Below are 19,140 nucleotides of genomic sequence, written 5' to 3'. Positions count from 1 at the left end.
GCTTCAGGAACCGGGTCCCGTCACTGAAGTCAGTCGCGGCCAGCTACGCAGGAGAAATACGCCCTCTACCTATCTCTCCAGTGGCTGCTGGAGAGATACTCAAAACGGCGCACTTCTCTTACATCAGACTGGATCACACACACCTCTCAACCCTTTATGAGAGTAAATTACTGTGTTGATGGTTTACCCATCTGGTGGAGGGCTCCCTTTTAACATACAGATGGCTTCAGACCCCCCCATTGCTGTCACAAAAATGGTGAAAAACTGTAGCTGCCCCTCAAATGGAGTTCGTGCATCCTGTGGGCCAATGGAGAGTGCCTGTGTAGGGCATTCTGAACAGGTTCGCATGAAGAGGTGTGCCTACACAACTTTGTAATTTTTAAAGGGAGGTAGGTCATGGCCTGGCACCATTTTCCTAGATTGACAATATGCTGAGTATCTACCCTATATATTATGTTCTTTGGATTTGAGATTAAATGTAAGACTGTTATGGATACGGTCATCACTATCTTAAGGCATTCATTCTATCAAATGACTTGGCTTATCCAACTTGCAATTCAAAGGCTGGGTCTATTCTTTCCTGGTGTAGTGAATAAACAGTGTTTCCAGTTCAGCCTAATACATATGTTATACGGTGATGTTAACCAAGGACTGCATTGCGCTTATAAAGGAGTAAGATTTGCAAATACACCTGTATTGGGAGACCGGGCCCCTCCTCAAATTTGAGAACGGGTGAAGGACTTATTTTCTTAAACTTATGGATTGTTGAACTGACCATCAAGAAACCTGCAATATCTGGTTTTATAGACTTGTTACTGTTGTTGGATGTACCTTATTGTTTAATAAATATATTGTCTTATGTTAAACAAATGACCTGTCTTGTGGGCCTTGTCCTAGCTGCACTATTTAAAGATGGTTTATTTATTTTTTTAAATCCCCGAATGTCACTTGACCTTATCTAATGCCTCTACAGTATTTCATTTTGATGATGTAATATAAAGGGTATTTATCACTGGTTCTGCACTTTTATAGGTTATAGTGTTTACTACAGACTTTGACAGCAAGATTGTACTCTACACAAAGTAATTTGGGTAATCTCTAGGTAGAGACCCGCTTTATTGACCATTGTACCTTTCAACTCAGGTCTGATAAAACAATTACTAAGGCTGACTGGAGTTGGTATGGAATGGAACCCACTACCACATGAGTTTATACCTGAAGTACTTTCCAAATGACTATCCATAGTGTGATCTGGCTGGGTAGCTATAAGACCTGGGACCCACTGGTGCCACTTTGCAGGAGATTACAAAGCGTATGCGATTCCTGAGTCATGGAAGTGATTTTGGAACGTGATTCCTTGAACAATCGTGATTTGGCTTTGCATCCATTAATGCAATTGCTCCCAAAATGCGATCTAAATCTGCGATTGCAACACTGCAAGTAAAACCACACCACCATAGGTTTCCACTGCTGCAGTGCTTTGCCAATTGGCAAACACTGAAAAACTTTGCCAGTGGTTCCTAGCCTTCAACGGTAAAAAAATGTTTTAACATGTTCCTGTAGTGAGAAAAAGTGCCCCTGGGAGGTACTTAACTCAAAATGGAGAAGCCTCTGGATCCTAAAGAGGCTTACCCATCATCTTCAGCAGAGGGGATGCAGCTACGGCTCCCCCAAAAGTCTTGTCTGTGGTGTGTGTACTAGTGGCTCGGGCTCCGGCAGAAATAGCTGAGCTCGATCTGGTTCCCTCTACTGTGCCGGTGCGTGCCTGCCCGTGCAGTAGAGCAGACCCAGCTGGGCTTGGCTATTTCTGTTGGAGCCCTAGCAGAGAGCTGCTAGTGCACCTGTGCAGGCAGGCCACTGTAAATATTATTGCTGCTGTTGGCTCAGGGGCCCCAGCACTAAAACGAGCTGCCTGAGGAGGACAGTGAAGCCTCATTTGGCTCCAGAGGCCTCCCCCTTCCTGAGGTAAGTACCCCCAGGGGCACTTTTCCCTACAGGTTTACGTTAACTTTTACAGAAAAAGTTGCCCCTTCCATTATCATTCTTACAAACAGTGGAATATATGAATTACACATTACCATATCTAGATAGATACAGGTCTGGTAATATCTCCAAATTTCATTTTTAGAAAAGTTAAGGCCCCTTTAACTATGGGATGCATAAAACTATTAAATGAGAGCATCTAATGGTAAGAAACCGCATGCAGTGCATTACCATACTGCAACTCGTTATTTCAGAACACTTGTCACATAGGTTGTGCATTTGTAGTGTGGTAACCTGCATTACAAAGTGGCCATTACACTGCACCGTAACGCACCACTGTGAAATGAGGCCTAAGGATGGAGAGAAAAGGTAGGTGCTCTGTGTCCTCTGATATCCAGGCTTCAATGCTAATAGGCGATTGCATTATACCCCTTGATTACCAGTCTTATTTCACATGTAATATGAAGCTCCTTTCACACTATTTAGAATCTGCTGTCATGCAATTAAGCTTCAATTGCACTGCAAAGTTGTACTAAAGTGGATTTGCACCTTGATAGTGCAGTGCGCCCATACAGTGAGACATACAGTGCAAGTATGCCTCACTGCAATGTAAACACGCCCGTCATCCTGTTAACCCACTGCATGGCCTTGAACCTACTGCACCACCATCAATGTGACTATCATAGGACTATTGTTGCATTTGTCCGTTGTGATCTGACGTGTGGGACATAGTGTGAAAGAGCCCTACGAGCTGAGGGACTGGTTGGTGGAAACATGTTGGTCAATCTGTACATTGGTTTCCCAAAGTACAGGCAGAATACCACTGATGGGATACTGCAAGGCTTTGAATAGTTTGGCACTTCTGCAATTCTTCTAATAGTATAGGGGAACCGATTGTGTGTGCAAACTTTGCATACATTTAAAAATAATACAAATAAAAAATGATCGACATTTGGTGATGCACTGGTTCATGACCTTTTGCTAGGACTGTGTTGCATTGTGTATGCGCCATGTTACAATGTGGAAGAAAGAGCTTGGATTCCAGTGGCAGGCGGATGTGAAATCAGAGCAAAGGTCACTACGTGTCATGTAGACTACATTGATACACAGGCTCCAGATGCTGTGCTGAGCACTTCCTGCACACTTACTGCTGACAAAGGAGGATGGCCACATGCATGCATAGATCTGCTTCAACAGATGTTACAGCCGTCACAGCACAAGCGCTTTCAAAACAGAATATTTCATTGTTCCCATGGATTCCTGGTCTTCCTTCATAGCAAAAAGAAAAATCTGTTTTCTGAAGAGAAGCATGCCATAAACAGCTGCACGGCTTCTGAGAAAAATCTGATGTTACCACAAAGTATTCCAGCCCTGCTCATGTTGAGTCAGTATTACAACGCTTACCCTAGATTTGGACAGAGATATTGTGATAGAAAATTAACTTCAAAAACATTTTGCACCAACACAACTTATTACAGTACAAATGTGACAACCACATAAATGAAGGCAGAAAAAAAAAAGCTGGCCTGCAGATGTGCTTCATAATTAACCACCTCACTTCTGAGCCTATTCACATCTACATCCTGTTTGTGTACAGCCACTTATGACAGGATGTAGCTTTGAACAGTCCTGCTTCCCATTCTCCTGAAGCCTGTCATGTTGATTGGCTCATGATCCTGTGATCACTACTGTCATGGCACTGATCATGTGATCACTCCTTGCTGGGATTGCTAAATGCACTGCCAAGGAATAAAGCTGCGTACACACGTGAGATCAAAATGTTTGGAAAATGAGGAATCAATGGGCTACATAGGTTTGGCAGGAAGGCTTAAAGAGAACCCGAGGTGGGTTTGAAGAATATTATCTGCATACAGAGGCTAGATCTGCCTATACAGCCCAGCCTCTGTTGCTATCCCAAACCCCCCTAAGGTCCCCCTGCACTCTGCAATCCCTCATAAATCACAGCCATGCTGCTGACAAATAGCTTGTCAGAGCTGGCTGTGTTTATCTCTATAGTGTCAGTCTGCTGCTCTCCCCGCCTCCTGAAGAACTCCAGTCCCCGCCTGCATCCCTTCCCTCCCTGCTGATTGGAGGGAAGGGATGGGGGCAGGGACCGGAGCTATGCAGGAGGCGGGGGAGCAGCTGAGACTGACACTACAGATGTAAACAGAGCCTCACAGCACGGCTGTGATTTATGAGGGATTGCAGAGTGCAGGGGGACCTTAGTGGGGTTTGGGATAGCAACAGAGGCTGGGCTGTATAGGCAAATCCAGCCTCTGTATGCAGATAACATTTTTTAAACACACCTCGGGTTCTCTTTAAGCGATAGATTGTTCTAACGTTGTTGTAAAGTAAATGCAAATGACCCAAGAAATGCTTTTGTGGTTCGTTTACTTCCTTCACACTCGCGCTGCGCACACAGTGAAGAAATATCTGACGATATTGTACACACAATGGGGAAAAATCAGCTGGGATGAATTTGACAGCTTGAGAGACAAACCTTTCGTTGTTTAGGTCATTTAGGCCTTTTTTAGGTCGTTGAATAACATTTTTTTTACAAACATTCTCTGCCAATAGGTGTTTGATCGTTAATTTCAAAAGAACTGTTACGCTATGCTATGCTGTATCTATGCATATATGTGTTTTTTGTGAGTTAGGAGGTTTTGCGCACACGTGTAGGCGCATATAGAAATTTCTGAAATGTACAAGATCATTGGAAAATAGTTTTGTCAATTGTTGTCAGTGTGTATACATATGTGTATATATTCTTTTATTACAGGCGCACTGTATTGACCTGAAGAAGCGAGTCAGCACCCATGAAACAAGTTGTGCCTTTTAGTGCTTAAACAAATACATTTTTTTCCAATAATATTGGTTCTTCCTTCAGGAGAGGTAAGATTTATACTGCCTCTCCTATGCACAGTTGTTCATGAGAAACATATATACTGGATCTTAGTCCCATACCCCTGAAAGGGGTTGATCGTTTTATTATTCCACTAAAAAAACTCATAGAGGTGACCAACCAGCACCTTCACTGCAGACCTGGAAAACTGAACTGGGACGGTTATCTCCCGGTGGCTCTCACGATGGTTGCAAGTTATTGCAACCCACCTTTGTGAATATATACTTTCTTACATTAAAGGTGCCCATACACTCGTCAGATTGGCAGCAGATAGATAAGAAATGCATCTGATGATCTATCTGATGCGTTTTTAGAACATTTTTTACCAGGAAAGAATTCCAATAGATTTCAGTTTGAAATCTATTGAAATTCGATCTGATGGCATTTTTTTGCCATCAGATTTCCATTAAGGTCAATGCAAACTGATAAGCAATCTCATCAGATCGACCTAAATTTTCCACCCTGCCAGTTCGATGGGAATCCATCGAAATCGATCGAAATCGGCCATCGATCGGTCGATTGGCCGACCGATCGAACGGTCGGCCAAAAAATCGGCTGAGTGTATGGGCCCCTTTAGCCATCAAATAACCTACACTACGGCGCCATTGGGGTCCTGCTCTTCCTCAATTTCTTGATTCTCAGAAGTTACTGCTCACCGACAAGAACTTCTCCCTTAGTTAAAAAAAAAAGATACCTAGGAAGAGAAAAGGCTCTCCAATACTTAGAGCCTTCCCATTCCTCTGCTTCCCTTCGCTCCACTGCCTAGCTCATGTTCAAATCTTCCGCTGGCTGCGTCTTCGGGTCTCCGAGTACTTCTAAAGATGAACAGCTCCATACTGCATGTATCACTGTGAATCCAGCCTTACATGTGAGGTCTTGAGTTTGAATCCATGGCATGGCAAGACTGCTTCCTAAATAAAGGGTTACCACTTTCCAGCATAATCTTTCTTCAGCAAAATATACATGTACATGGAGAGATTACCTAAGCTAACTGGAGCGCAAAAGAAGCATTAAAGGAGTCATCAGTCTATATGTGCTACCCCATGAAATACTTACCCGGGGCTTCCTCCAGCCCCTTGCAGCTGACACGTCCCACTCAGCATCTCCAATCGCAACCGGCAGCCCGAGGTCCCTGCTGGTGCAGAGACCGACCTCCTCTACTGCACCTGCTGAGTGCCTCTGTCAATCAAGTCCACAATGTACTATGGTCAACGTGGACTTGATTGACAGTGGCGCTTCACGCAGACACAGTAAGGACAACCTCAAATGTCAGCTGCAAGGGGCTGGAGGAAGCCTGGGTAAGTATTTCATGGGCTAGCACATATTGACTGATGACTCCTTTAAATGAGAACTGAAGTGAGAGGGACATGGAGGCTGCCATATTTATTTTCTTTTAAGCAATATCAGTTGTCTTGCTATCCTGCTGATCCTCTGAATCTTATACTTTTAGCAATAGACCCTGAACAAGCATGCAGCCAATCAGGGGTTTCTGACATTATTGTCAGATCTGACCAGATTTTTATCGGATCATTATTTTATTTTATTTTTTTTGCAAAAAAAAAACCAAAAAACAAGAGAACAGGCATTGTAAATATGGCAACTTCCATATCCCTTTCACTTCAGTTGTCCTTTAAGAAAAAGACTAATGCAGTTGGATAAGATGGTAGTCTGCAATTGGACTCTCATGAGAGGTTTCAGGTGGGGAGGGCATCTGGGAGTTTACATACTGTATACCTCTGACTCCGGTGAGCTCAGGGCCGGGCCGAGGCATAGGCTGGAGAGGCTCCAGCCTCAGGGCGCAGTGTAGGAGGGGGTGCACAATTCATTCAGCTGTCATTCCTAATTGTGTTTGAAGCAGAGAGAAATAAGAAAAGGGGATACATAGCAGTGACTGCAAGCCAGATAACTAGATATTAAGGTGTTGGGGAGGTTGTGGGCCCTGTGGCCCTCTTAGTCTAATTGCAATCAGTGTGGGACAGCTGAGATGGGAGGGATGGAGGGGCGCACTTTGGTGTCTCAGCCTTGGGTGCCAAATGACGGCTCTCCCTCCTGCTGCTCAAATCCCCTGCAAGATTAAATACTATTCCCTCTCCGAATTGCAGCAACTCAGAGGGAGATGTAATACGGGGTCTGGCGATCGACGGATCCCAGAATTATCTTGCACAATATAGCGCTAGTGCTATGGCAGCGTCCAGCTTCATCGCTCAGCACCAAGATGACCCGGTTCAATCTGGGAAGAGTTAAAACAAGTGGTGTTAACTGAGATGGGAGGTGTGAGGGAGGCCTGGGACCCACTAGCAGCACTTTTCTAAGCACTTGTAATATGAAAAACTCTTGCTAGTGTTTTTTTTTTTTTTTAAAGTCACATCCTTCAAGTGGGATCACACACATAGCATTACATCAGCAAGAGCTTTTCAGATCAGAAGCACTTGAGAAAGTGCTACTAGCGGGTCCCAAGCCTTAGGGCTGCGTCAGTTGCAACAACTCGTCAGAAATGTAGTGTTCATTAGTGTTGTTTGATTTCGGCACGACATGGTTCAGAACATTAATACACACATTCAGCACGGAACAGCAGGACGGGTGGGTTTCATTTAACTCCGATATTTCCTCCTTCGAGCTTGGAAGGAGGAAGTATGAAACACACCCTGTCTTGTTGCATGTTGAAATGGTGCTGAATGCGTGTTCGGGTTTCGAACCACACATTGCTGTAGTCAAACACTAATGCTCATATGCATGGTGCTAGGTGCCCTGAGCGGTACCAGCCTACATGGTTCCTAACATTAGAGAGCACCTGATAAGAGCAGATTGGGTAGTATACCTTCTCTCCATGCAAATCACCCTCAACATTCCTAGCTTCGGTGGGGCCCAGAAGTAGGTGAACCTATGGTGCGTATGATGTTGTAGAAGTGCCCTCTCGTGTCGCTTGTTTTCAGTTCTTTCCAGCAATTTGCTTTAGTACCGCCACTCACTAGTTTTGAAGGGCCTTACTAATGATCTTATTGGTTGGCTATTTTGTATTAAAATTTAATTTACTTCATAGGCCCACTTTACTTATGTGTGCAAGTCTGCATGCTTTATATAAATGTACAGGATCACAATTTTGTCCCAAACAGGAAACCTTTGAAACAAAGGAGGCCTGTCCTCTTCACAAGACAATCTTCAGAGACTTGCTAGACTGCTTACCCTAAGGCCAAACAGAATAAACGTGTGAGTCATGATGACCATTCTAAAAGTCTCACTCTTTTTATTAGAACCACATCACTGGACGTAGACTATGTCTATGTTGTTTTTCAACCATGTTGATAAAAATGAACGATACAACACTGCCCATTCTTCAAATAAATGCACAACGCCATATGGATGCAGTTGTCTCTTCATGCAGATTACTATGTCTGCATAGCAAGCGAATCTTCAGTAACTTATCTAACTGGTGTTTGTGTTCATGAATCTGGGAATTCTCTCACCAGTTCAACAGATTTACATTCTTTGGAACATCAAAATCAACATAAAAAACGTTAGCTATAAAGCAAGACCAACCAATATGGGTACTTGCTGCATGACGGTGTATAGCCTCACTTGCAATGATCAGTGCTGTAGTTTTCAGAAGCTTTCAGTGGTGCCATGGCCGAATTTACCATAAGGCACTGTAGGCACATGCCTACGGGTGCCTGATGATGGAAAGGTGGCTCATTCCCCTCCCCTAAGCAGAGTCCTGAGCAGTGCATAAATGAGAGGTTAATCACCCGGCTTTCAGCTTTCCACTGACCAGATCTCCCTTCTGTCAGGTCACCACTAGCTACTTAATACTAAGGGTACCTCTGGCTACCTAATGCTAAGGGACACCTGTAGTAAGTAAATCAGAAGTGACAGCTGGGCCAGCCAGCACACTTGTGGTGCGGTTCAGCGGGTGTTTGTAGGTTCATGGTGGGTGAAGTCTAGGAGTGCCAGGACATCTGTGCCTATAGGCTCCAGTGATGTAAATACGGGCCTGAGTGGTGTGTTAACTGCTTACTTTTTTTTTTGCTTTAGTCATCCTTTAAAGAGCAACTCCAGTGAAAATAATGTAATAAAAAAGTGCTCCATTTTTACAATAATTATGTATAAATGATTTAGTCAGTGTTTGCCCAGTGTAAAATCTTTCCTCTCCCTGATTTAAGGCCCGTACTCACGGGCTGCAAATGTTGCCTGTCGCCAGCACACGTGAGCGTGTGGGCGACAGGCCGGCGACAGCTTCTCGCCAGGTCCCTCCGCGTACACACGCGGAAGAGGGACCAGCGGCGAGGCGGAAGCTGTCGCCGACGTTCCTCCTCCCCCCGCCGGAAGCTCCATTTGATACAATGGAGGTTGCTGTCGCTAGTCCGCGTACTCACGCGTACTAGCGACAGTTGCGGGGGAGGTGCGGCGGCGACTGTCGCCATGCGATTGAAACTTTCAATCGCATGGCGACATGAGCGGCGGGCGACAGTTCGGGGTGCGCGCGCGTGCGACGGCCCATACTCACGGGCGACCTGTCGCCGCAACACGCGCGCGCCGCGTGTTGAGGCGACAAAAGTCCCTCGTGAGTATGGGCCATTACATTCTGACATTTTATCACACAGTGACATTTTTACTGCTGACAAGTGATGTCAGTGGAAGGAGATGCTGCTTCCTTTTTTGGCGGTTGGAAACAGCTGTTGTTTCCCACAATGCAACAAGGCTTCCACAGTGTGATGTCAGCACCATGGCACTGACATCACACCATGGGAGGGGTTTCACCACAATATCAGCCATACAGAGACCCCTGATGATCCGTTTGTGAAAAGGAAAAGATTTCTCATGGGAAAGGGGGTATCAGCTACTGATTGGGATGAAGTTCAATTCTTGGTTACGGTTTCTCTTTAACCACTTGAGGACCCACCCTTTACCCCCCCCCCCCCCCTTAAGGACCAGCGCTGTTTTAGCTGATCTGTGCTGGGTGGGCTCTGCAGCCCCCAGCACAGATCAGGGTGCAGGCAGAGCGACCAGATCGCCCCCCTTTTTTCCCCACTAGGGGGATGATGTGCTGGGGGGGTCTGATCGCTCCTGCCTGCTGGGTGTTGCGGGGGGGGGGCACCTCAAAGCCCCCCTCCCTCTCCTACCTGGCCCCCCCTGGTGAACCGGGCTGCACAGGACGCTATCCGTCCTGTGCAGCCAGTGACAGGCTGTCCCCTGTCACATGGCGGCGATCCCCGGCCGCTGATTGGCCGGGGATCGCCGATCTGCCTTACGGCGCTGCTGCGCAGCAGCGCCGTACAATGTAAACAAAGCGGATTATTTCCGCTTGTTTTTACATTTAGCCTGCGAGCCGCCATCGGCAGCCCGCAGGCTATTCACGGAGCCCCCCGCCGTGAATTGACAGGAAGCAGCCGCTCGCGCGAGCGGCTGCTTCCTGATTAATCAGCCTGCAGCTGGCGACGCAGAACTGCGTCGCTGGTCCTGCAGCTGCCACTTTGCCGACGCACGGTATAAGCGTGCGGTCGGCAAGTGGTTAAGTACATTGATTGTGCCGAATAACAACTGATCTTGATCTCCAGCGAGCCTGTCCTTGTTACAGATTATGGACTACCCAGTTAAGTTATGGAGACTGCAGGAGGTACAAAATAAAATAACATGCAAAAGGTAATTGCAGATTGTGTGCCTTTAAAGGAAACCAGAGACGTTGGGGGAAAGGTTTTATACATACCTCAGAATCAGAATCTTTTATTTCGCCAAGCACGACTGGGTCGTGCCCGGAATTGGGCTTGGCACGTACAGGGTACTGATACACAATATAGTTACAGATACAGGACAGGACATGCAGTAGGAACATAACATTTACAGAATACAGAACATTATATGACCTTTATGCGGAGGAGGACAGTGTGGCATAGGTTATAATACAAAAAAAGCCAAAAGGTATGCTTTAGCTGGAGCGCAGTCTATGTGCGGAGTGCTTCAGTGTGTGTGTCATGGTATTGTGGGGTGAGGATGGCCATTTCCATGGAGAGAGTTCAGGAGGTTGACAGCCGATGGAAAGAAGCTGTTCTTGTGTCTTGAGGTCCTGGTGTAGATGGAGCGGAACCGGAGCTTCCGGCTCGAGGGGAGCTGGTTAAAGAAGCGGTAGCCTGGGTGTGAGCGGTCGTTTGCGATCTTTAATGCTCTGGTGTTCAGCCTGGAGTGGTAGAGGAGGTCCAGAGTGGGAAGGGATCTCCCGATGATTCTCTCCGCAGATCTGATGACCCTCTGCAGTTTGAGCCTGTCGCTGGCGGAGGAGCTGGCGTACCAGACCAGGATGGATGAGCATAGGACGGATTCGATTGTGGCTGAGTAGAAGTTTGTCAGAAGTTTTTGGACCACACCGAACTTTTTCAGTTGGCGGAGAAAGAAAAGTCTCTGTTGGGCTTTCCTCTGTGTTAAGGCAGTGTTGGCGTTCCACCTCAGGTCATTTGAGATAGTTGTGCCCAGTAGGCGGACACTGGGGACTCTTTCTACTTCCTTGCCATCAATGTGGATTGGAGGTGGGGTAGAGGCGTGTCTCCTGAAATCAACGATCATCTCTACCGTTTTCGCTGTGTTTAGGACCAGACCGTTCTCTCTGCACCAGCAGCATATATTTCCGACCTGGTGGCGGTACGCCTTCTCATCATTTTTGGTGATGAGACCTACAATGGTCGTGTCATCAGCAAATTTGATTACCTTTACTGAGTCTGACGTGGATTTGCAGTTGTTCGTATACAGCGAGAACAGAAACGGCGACAGGACGCAACCTTGTGGAGCCCCTGTGTTTGTGATTCTAGGTTGCGAGGAGATGGTGCCTAACCTGACGACCTGGGACCTGTTGGTGAGGAAGTCCGTGATCCACAGGCGTAGGGTGGGGTGGACTCCCAGCTCAGCGAGATTGTCTTGAAGTATTTTAGGGCTGATGGTATTGAATGCTGAGCTGAAGTCCAGTAGGAGGATCCTGGTGTAGGAGTCTGGTCTGTCCAGGTGGTCGTAGACAAGCTCCAAGCAGATGTTGATGGCTTCCTCCAGCCCCAAAAGCCTGGATCGCTCCCACACCGCCGTCCCAGTGATGCCAACTCATCCCTTTAATTACTGACACATATGAATTATACAGGTTTCATGGCTAGGTAGATGCAGTTAAGGCACTCATTATATGTAAGTAGCCCCAGAACCTGTATTACTTAGATGTGTCAGTAATTAAAGGGATGAGTTGGAAACACTGCGCCGTCCTCCGCTGCCTGGATCCGCTGGTACCGGGTCCCATCAGTGCCACGAGTCGGCCAGTGGATGCGGCCAATTGTCCGCATCACAGGGGCTCCCCTCCATATACCTACGTGTGCGGCTGCATACTGCGCAGCCGCATGCGTAAGGGTATGGAGGGAGCCCCTGTGCATGCGGACAATTGGTCGCATCCGCCGGAAGTGACGGGGCCCGGTACCGGCGATACAGGAAGCGGAGGATTGCGGCGTGGAAGCGATCCGTGCTTATGGGTGTGGAGGAAGCCCCAGGTATGTATAAAACCTTTTCCAATTTTTCCCTAGCCTTCCTCTCTGGTTCCCTTTAAAACAAGACCCATAATTTATCAATTCCAGTATTCTGGTTCTGTGTCTCCATATCTTAAAGTGTACCTGAGGTGAAAGCTGTAACAAAAAACAGATACTTTCAGTGTCCTTGCCCCCACCCTTTCCGAGCACGGACCTTTGGAACATATCCAGCAAGAGGTTATTGGATGTTGTGGCTTGGCTCCCCATTGTATACAATTGTAGCCGTACTGCGCAAGTACGGGGGCGCCTGCAGAATAAGCCAGATGCTCATGTTACTGCGCAGACAGCCATGCTTGTGCATGAAGAGGAGCGTAGCTGCGATCTTCCAGAGGGCTGTGTATGGCAACCCTGATGCACAGCAGAGATTTGTAGCAACCAGATTGTGATGGCTGAGCTCATTGTTCTCCTCCTTACCCCAACCACTCTTTCTAGCTCCTCCACACCATCATCCCTCTTCTCACTCCATAGTGACACGTCTGTACATGTCACTTGAGGAGGGGGGGGGGGGGCCCTAAGAGGTGGCCGTAAAGGATTTTAAAGGGGTTCTGTGGGGTGTAAAATAAAACGGAAAAAAAAGTGCCACTAACCTGGGGCTTCTACCGGCTCCCTGCAGCAATTAAGTCCCACGCCGTTACTGGCGGCGAGAAACGGCGGAGGCTTTCGTGACACAGTGGGACGTAATAGCTGCAGCGGGCCGGTAGAAGCCCCAGGTAAGTGCACTTTTTGTTTTATTTTACACATCACAGAACCCCTTTAATAGATTTCATGCCGAAATCTATTTAAAGTAAATGTGCATTGTAGGGAAGTGATCGATCCCTCTCAGCTCAACTGTCGATCAGAGAGGGTTTAAAGAGAACCCGAGGTGTGTTTAAAGAATGATATCTGCATACAGAGGCTGGATCTGCCTATACAGCCCAGCCTCTGTTGCTATCCCAATCCCCCCTAAGGTCCCCCTGCACTCTGCAATCCCTCATAAATCACAGCCGTGCTGTGAGGCTCTGTTTACATCTGTAGTGTCAGTCTCAGCTGCTCCCCCGCCTCCTGCATAGCTCCGGTCCCTGCCCCCGTCCCTTCCCTCCAATCAGCAGGGAGGGAAGGGATGCAGGCGGGGACAGGAGTTCTGCAGGAGGCGGGGAGAGCAGCAGACTGACACTATAGAGATAAACACAGCCAGCTCTGACAAGCTGTTTGTCAGCAGCATGGCTGTGATTTATGAGGGATTGCAGAGTGCAGGGGGACCTTAGTGGGGTTTGGGATAGCAACAGAGGCTGGGCTGTATAGGCAGATCCAGCCTCTGTATGCAGATAATATTCTTCAAACCCACCTCGGGTTCTCTTTAAAGTCAATGGGAGTCGTGTCTAGGAAAAAAAAAAAGCTAGATACTTACCTAAGGAAAGGGTAGGCTCTGGGTCCTATAGAGCAGAGTTCCCCAACCCTGGCCTCAAGGCCCACCAACAGTGCATGTTTTGCAGAAAACCACAAACATGCACAGGTGAGGTAATTAGTGTCTCAGCAGAGCTGATTAACTACCTCTGTGGATTTTCACAAAACGTGCACTGTTGTTGGGCCTTGAGGACAGGGTTGGGGAACACTGCATAGAGCCTTTCCTCGCTTCTCCCGGTGCCCTCGGTGCAGTGCTAGCTTCCCCATTTGAATCCCCGATGCGGGGGACTTCGGAAGTCTTTGGGAGCTGAGTCCTCCCGAAGACAGACGGCTCCATATTTTGCACACACGAGAAGGGGCGCTCGCGCAGTATGTAGCAGCCCATCTTCAGGAGCATTTGGGGGCGGAGACAGCAGTATTTGACCAAATTGATTGAATACTGCTACGGGGGAGCTAGCACTGGAACAAAGGCACTGGGAAGGAGAGGGAAGGCTCTATACACAATTCCCATTGACTTCAAAGGTGCCCACATATCTAGCGATGATAGGCAGATTTGACAAAAAGACATTTCTCTCTCTGATCGGAGCGAGATCTCTTGGGCTGCCCATAAACCACAAGCTGATTACCGATCGATTTCAGCAAGGAATCAGTCTTGTGATGCTGCCGTCTCCCGTAATGCTTTATATGCTCCCCAGTTCTTGTGCATTTATATTCTTTACCTCTCTCTGCTGTCCCCCAGTATCCTCACTGTATTTCCTCATTGGCGCACCACGTTGCAGCCCTGATTATTTCACGTGGGGCACATGATGTCACACATGCTTCCCACATGCAATATGCCAGTAGTCACATGGGGCACCAAAGCGGGAGTATGGTGGACACATCGGTGAACGGCTATACAGGTAAAGTATAAATGCACGGGCACCAAGGGGACACATAAAACATTAGGGGGGACATCGGCTGGGGGTTTCCATCACTTTTGTTGTGCGCAATTATCACACATCCTTAACGTCGCTCATCCCATTGAGCACAACAGCCTGAGATATCCCAGCATGTCCGATTGATATATTCGGCCAATTCCAATCATGCTCTTGGTGGCACCTATTTTTATCCAATTCAATAATGATCGAATTGGATAGTCGATTGGCTGCCAAGCAGAGATGATCAGATACCTAATATTCGAGTTCGAATAGTGTCATCCAGCTCGCCTGCCACCCCCCTCCACAAGGGGGCGCCGGTCCTCCCGAGAGCTAGCCTGCCCCACGCGCTACCGCCACCTGCCACCGGGGGGCGCCGGGGCTCTCAGGAGGACTGGCGCCATCCGGCGGTGGGCGGCGGTAGCGCAGGGTGGCCCGGCATCCGGGAGCCCCGGCGCCCCCCGGTGGCATGCGGAGGTAGCACAGGGGGGGTCAGGCCAGCTCTCAGGACGACCGGCGCCCCCTGGTGGCGGGCGGTGGTAGCGCTGGGCAGCCCGGCACCCGGGAGCCCCGGCGCCCCCAGGTGGCCGGCGTCGGCAGCGCGGGGGGTCAGGCTGGCTCAACAGAGGACCGGCGCCCACCGTTGGCGGGCAGCGGTAGCGCAGGCGGGGGACAATGCCCGCAGCTAGCGAGGCCCAGCTGCCATAAGAACTGGATGTAGTCAGGGCAGAAGAGTTCCAGGTGCGGGCCAAGCTGGCAGGAGGAGAGGGGGGTGTGGCCAATGCCCGAGTCCAGCGAGGCCCAGCTCCCATAAGAACTGGGTTTAGTCAAGGCAGAAGAGTTCCAGGTGCGGGCCAAGCTGGCAGGAGGGGGGGGGGTGTGGTCAATGCCCGAGTCCAGCGAGGCCCAGCTCCCATAAGAAGTGGGTGTAGTCAGGGTAGAAAAGTTCCAGGTGCGGGCCAAGCTGGCAGGAGGAGGGGGGGGGTGTGGCCAATGCCCGAGTCCAGCGAGGCCCAGCTCCCATAAGAACTGGGTTTAGTCAAGGCAGAAGAGTTCCAGGTGCGGGCCAAGCTGGCAGGAGGGGGGGGGTGTGGTCAATGCCCGAGTCCAGCGAGGCCCAGCTCCCATAAGAAGTGGGTGTAGTCAGGGTAGAAAAGTTCCAGGTGCGGGCCAAGCTGGCAGGAGGAGGGGGGGGGGTGTGGCCAATGCCCGAGTCCAGCGAGGCCCAGCTCCCATAAGAACTGGGTTTAGTCAAGGCAGAAGAGTTCCAGGTGCGGGCCAAGCTGGCAGGAGGGGGGGGGGTGTGGTCAATGCCCGAGTCCAGCGAGGCCCAGCTCCCATAAGAAGTGGGTGTAGTCAGGGTAGAAAAGTTCCAGGTGCGGGCCAAGCTGGCAGGAGGAGGGGGGGGGGGGTGTGGCCAATGCCCGAGTCCAGCGAGGCCCAGCTCCCATAAGAACTGGGTTTAGTCAAGGCAGAAGAGTTCCAGGTGCGGGCCAAGCTGGCAGGAGGGGGGGGGGTGTGGTCAATGCCCGAGTCCAGCGAGGCCCAGCTCCCATAAGAAGTGGGTGTAGTCAGGGTAGAAAAGTTCCAGGTGCGGGCCAAGCTGGCAGGAGGGGGGGGGGGGGGGCGTGGGGTGGGGTGGGGGTTCAATGCACGAGGCCAGAGAGGCCATGCTCCCATAAGAATTGGATGTAGTCAGAGAAGAAGAGTTCCAGGTGCGGGGCAAGCTGACCGGAGGAGAGGCCGGGGGCATGGATGAGGTCCCTGGCAGAGGCCACCACTCGGGCACTCGCAGGGCAGTCGGATCGAGTTTGGCGGCAGCCAGGGTCCTCCGTCCCGGAGGCTCCGATGAGAGCGGATCTGGCCGGCCGCGCCCAGGCAGGGCTCCACAGCTTCGGACAAGCTAGGCACCGATCCCCCCTAAATGGGGGGTGGGTTCCGACCGTCCATGACCCGAGCCCGCCACCCTCGGGGAGAATGTCAGGAGGCGTTCCTCCGGCGAGAAAAGTGCCTAAACTGGAGCCTGCTAGGGGGTAAAATGTCAACTTTTTTCCCGCACTGGAGCCTGCTAAGGGGAAATATCACCTTTTTTTCCGGCTAACTTGTCCTGCCTGAAGCCTGCTAAGGGGAAATGTCAGAGTTTTTCAGGCCAGCCTGGCCCGCCTAGAGGTTGCTATGTGAAAAATGGCAAAGTTTTTCCGGCCAGCCTGGCCCGCCTGTGAGGTCGCGGGGCAAGCTGTCTCAAAAGAGCCTGCTCAACCCTCACTGATTTCGGGCGACTCCGGGACCTCGCTCCCCGGAGGTCCCCTGGAAGTCCCGATGAGAGCGGATTTGAACGCCCGGGCCGACCCAGAGTTCCATGAGGTCGGGTGACTTTGGCGGCCAGGCTGGGTGCGGCGCCCCCGGGTTCCGAACGCAGCAGACCCGAGCCCGCCACCCTCGGGGAGAATAGCAGCGTGGCGCTGCGGGGCAAGCTGACCGGAGGAGAGGCCGGGGGCGTGGATGGGCTCCCTGGCAGAGGCCACCACCCGGGCACTCGCAGGGCGGTCGGACCGATTTTGGCGGCGGGCGGGCTCCTCCGTGGCGGAGGCCCCGATGAGAGCGGATTTGAACGCCCGGGCCGACCCAGAGTTCCATGAGGTCGGGTGACTTTGGCGGCCAGGCTGGGTGCGGCGCCCCCGGGTTCCGACCGTCCATGACCCGAGCCCGCCACCCTCGGGGAGAATGTCAGGAGGCGTTCCTCCGGCGAGAAAAGTGCCTAAACTGGAGCCTGCTAGGGGGTAAAATGTCAACTTTTTTCCCGCACTGGAGCCTGCTAAGGGGAAATATCACCTTTTTTTCCGGCTAACTTGTCCTGCCTGAAGCCTGCTAAGGGGAAATGTCAGAGTTTTTCAGGCCAGCCTGGCCCGCCTAGAGGTTGCTATGTGAAAAATGGCAAAGTTTTTCCGGCCAGCCTGGCCCGCCTGTGAGGTCGCGGGGCAAGCTGTCTCAAAAGAGCCTGCTCAACCCTCACTGATTTCGGGCGACTCCGGGACCTCGCTCCCCGGAGGTCCCCTGGAAGTCCCGATGAGAGCGGATTTGAACGCCCGGGCCGACCCAGAGTTCCATGAGGTCGGGTGACTTTGGCGGCCAGGCTGGGTGCGGCGCCCCCGGGTTCCGAACGCAGCAGACCCGAGCCCGCCACCCTCGGGGAGAATAGCAGCGCGGCGCTGCGGGGCAAGCTGACCGGAGGAGAGGCCGGGGGCGTGGATGGGCTCCCTGGCAGAGGCCACCACCCGGGCACTCGCAGGGCGGTCGGACCGATTTTGGCGGCGGGCGGGCTCCTCCGTGGCGGAGGCCCCGATGAGAGCGGATTTGAACGCCCGGGCCGACCCAGAGTTCCATGAGGTCGGGTGACTTTGGCGGCCAGGCTGGGTGCGGCGCCCCCGGGTTCCGACCGTCCATGACCCGAGCCCGCCACCCTCGGGGAGAATGTCAGGAGGCGTTCCTCCGGCGAGAAAAGTGCCTAAACTGGAGCCTGCTAGGGGGTAAAATGTCAACTTTTTTCCCGCACTGGAGCCTGCTAAGGGGAAATATCACCTTTTTTTCCGGCTAACTTGTCCTGCCTGAAGCCTGCTAAGGGGAAATGTCAAAGTTTTTCAGGCCAGCCTGGCCCGCCTAGAGGTTGCTATGTGAAAAATGGCAAAGTTTTTCCGGCCAGCCTGGCCCGCCTGTGAGGTCGCGGGGCAAGCTGTCTCAAAAGAGCCTGCTCAACCCTCACTGATTTCGGGCGACTCCGGGACCTCGCTCCCCGGAGGTCCCCTGGAAGTCCCGATGAGAGCGGATTTGAACGCCCGGGCCGACCCAGAGTTCCATGAGGTCGGGTGACTTTGGCGGCCAGGCTGGGTGCGGCGCCCCCGGGTTCCGACCGTCCATGACCCGAGCCCGCCACCCTCGGGGAGAATAGCAGCGCGGCGCTGCGGGGCAAGCTGACCGGAGGAGAGGCCGGGGGCGTGGATGGGCTCCCTGGCAGAGGCCACCACCCGGGCACTCGCAGGGCGGTCGGACCGATTTTGGCGGCGGGCGGGCTCCTCCGTGGCGGAGGCCCCGATGAGAGCGGATTTGAACGCCCGGGCCGACCCAGAGTTCCATGAGGTCGGGTGACTTTGGCGGCCAGGCTGGGTGCGGCGCCCCCGGGTTCCGACCGTCCATGACCCGAGCCCGCCACCCTCGGGGAGAATGTCAGGAGGCGTTCCTCCGGCGAGAAAAGTGCCTAAACTGGAGCCTGCTAGGGGGTAAAATGTCAACTTTTTTCCCGCACTGGAGCCTGCTAAGGGGAAATATCACCTTTTTTTCCGGCTAACTTGTCCTGCCTGAAGCCTGCTAAGGGGAAATGTCAGAGTTTTTCAGGCCAGCCTGGCCCGCCTAGAGGTTG

This window comes from Hyperolius riggenbachi, chromosome 1, assembly GCF_040937935.1.
Source record: "Hyperolius riggenbachi isolate aHypRig1 chromosome 1, aHypRig1.pri, whole genome shotgun sequence".
In the NCBI taxonomy this organism is placed as follows: Eukaryota; Metazoa; Chordata; class Amphibia; order Anura; family Hyperoliidae; genus Hyperolius; species Hyperolius riggenbachi.
Note: the sequence above shows the minus strand (reverse complement) of the source record.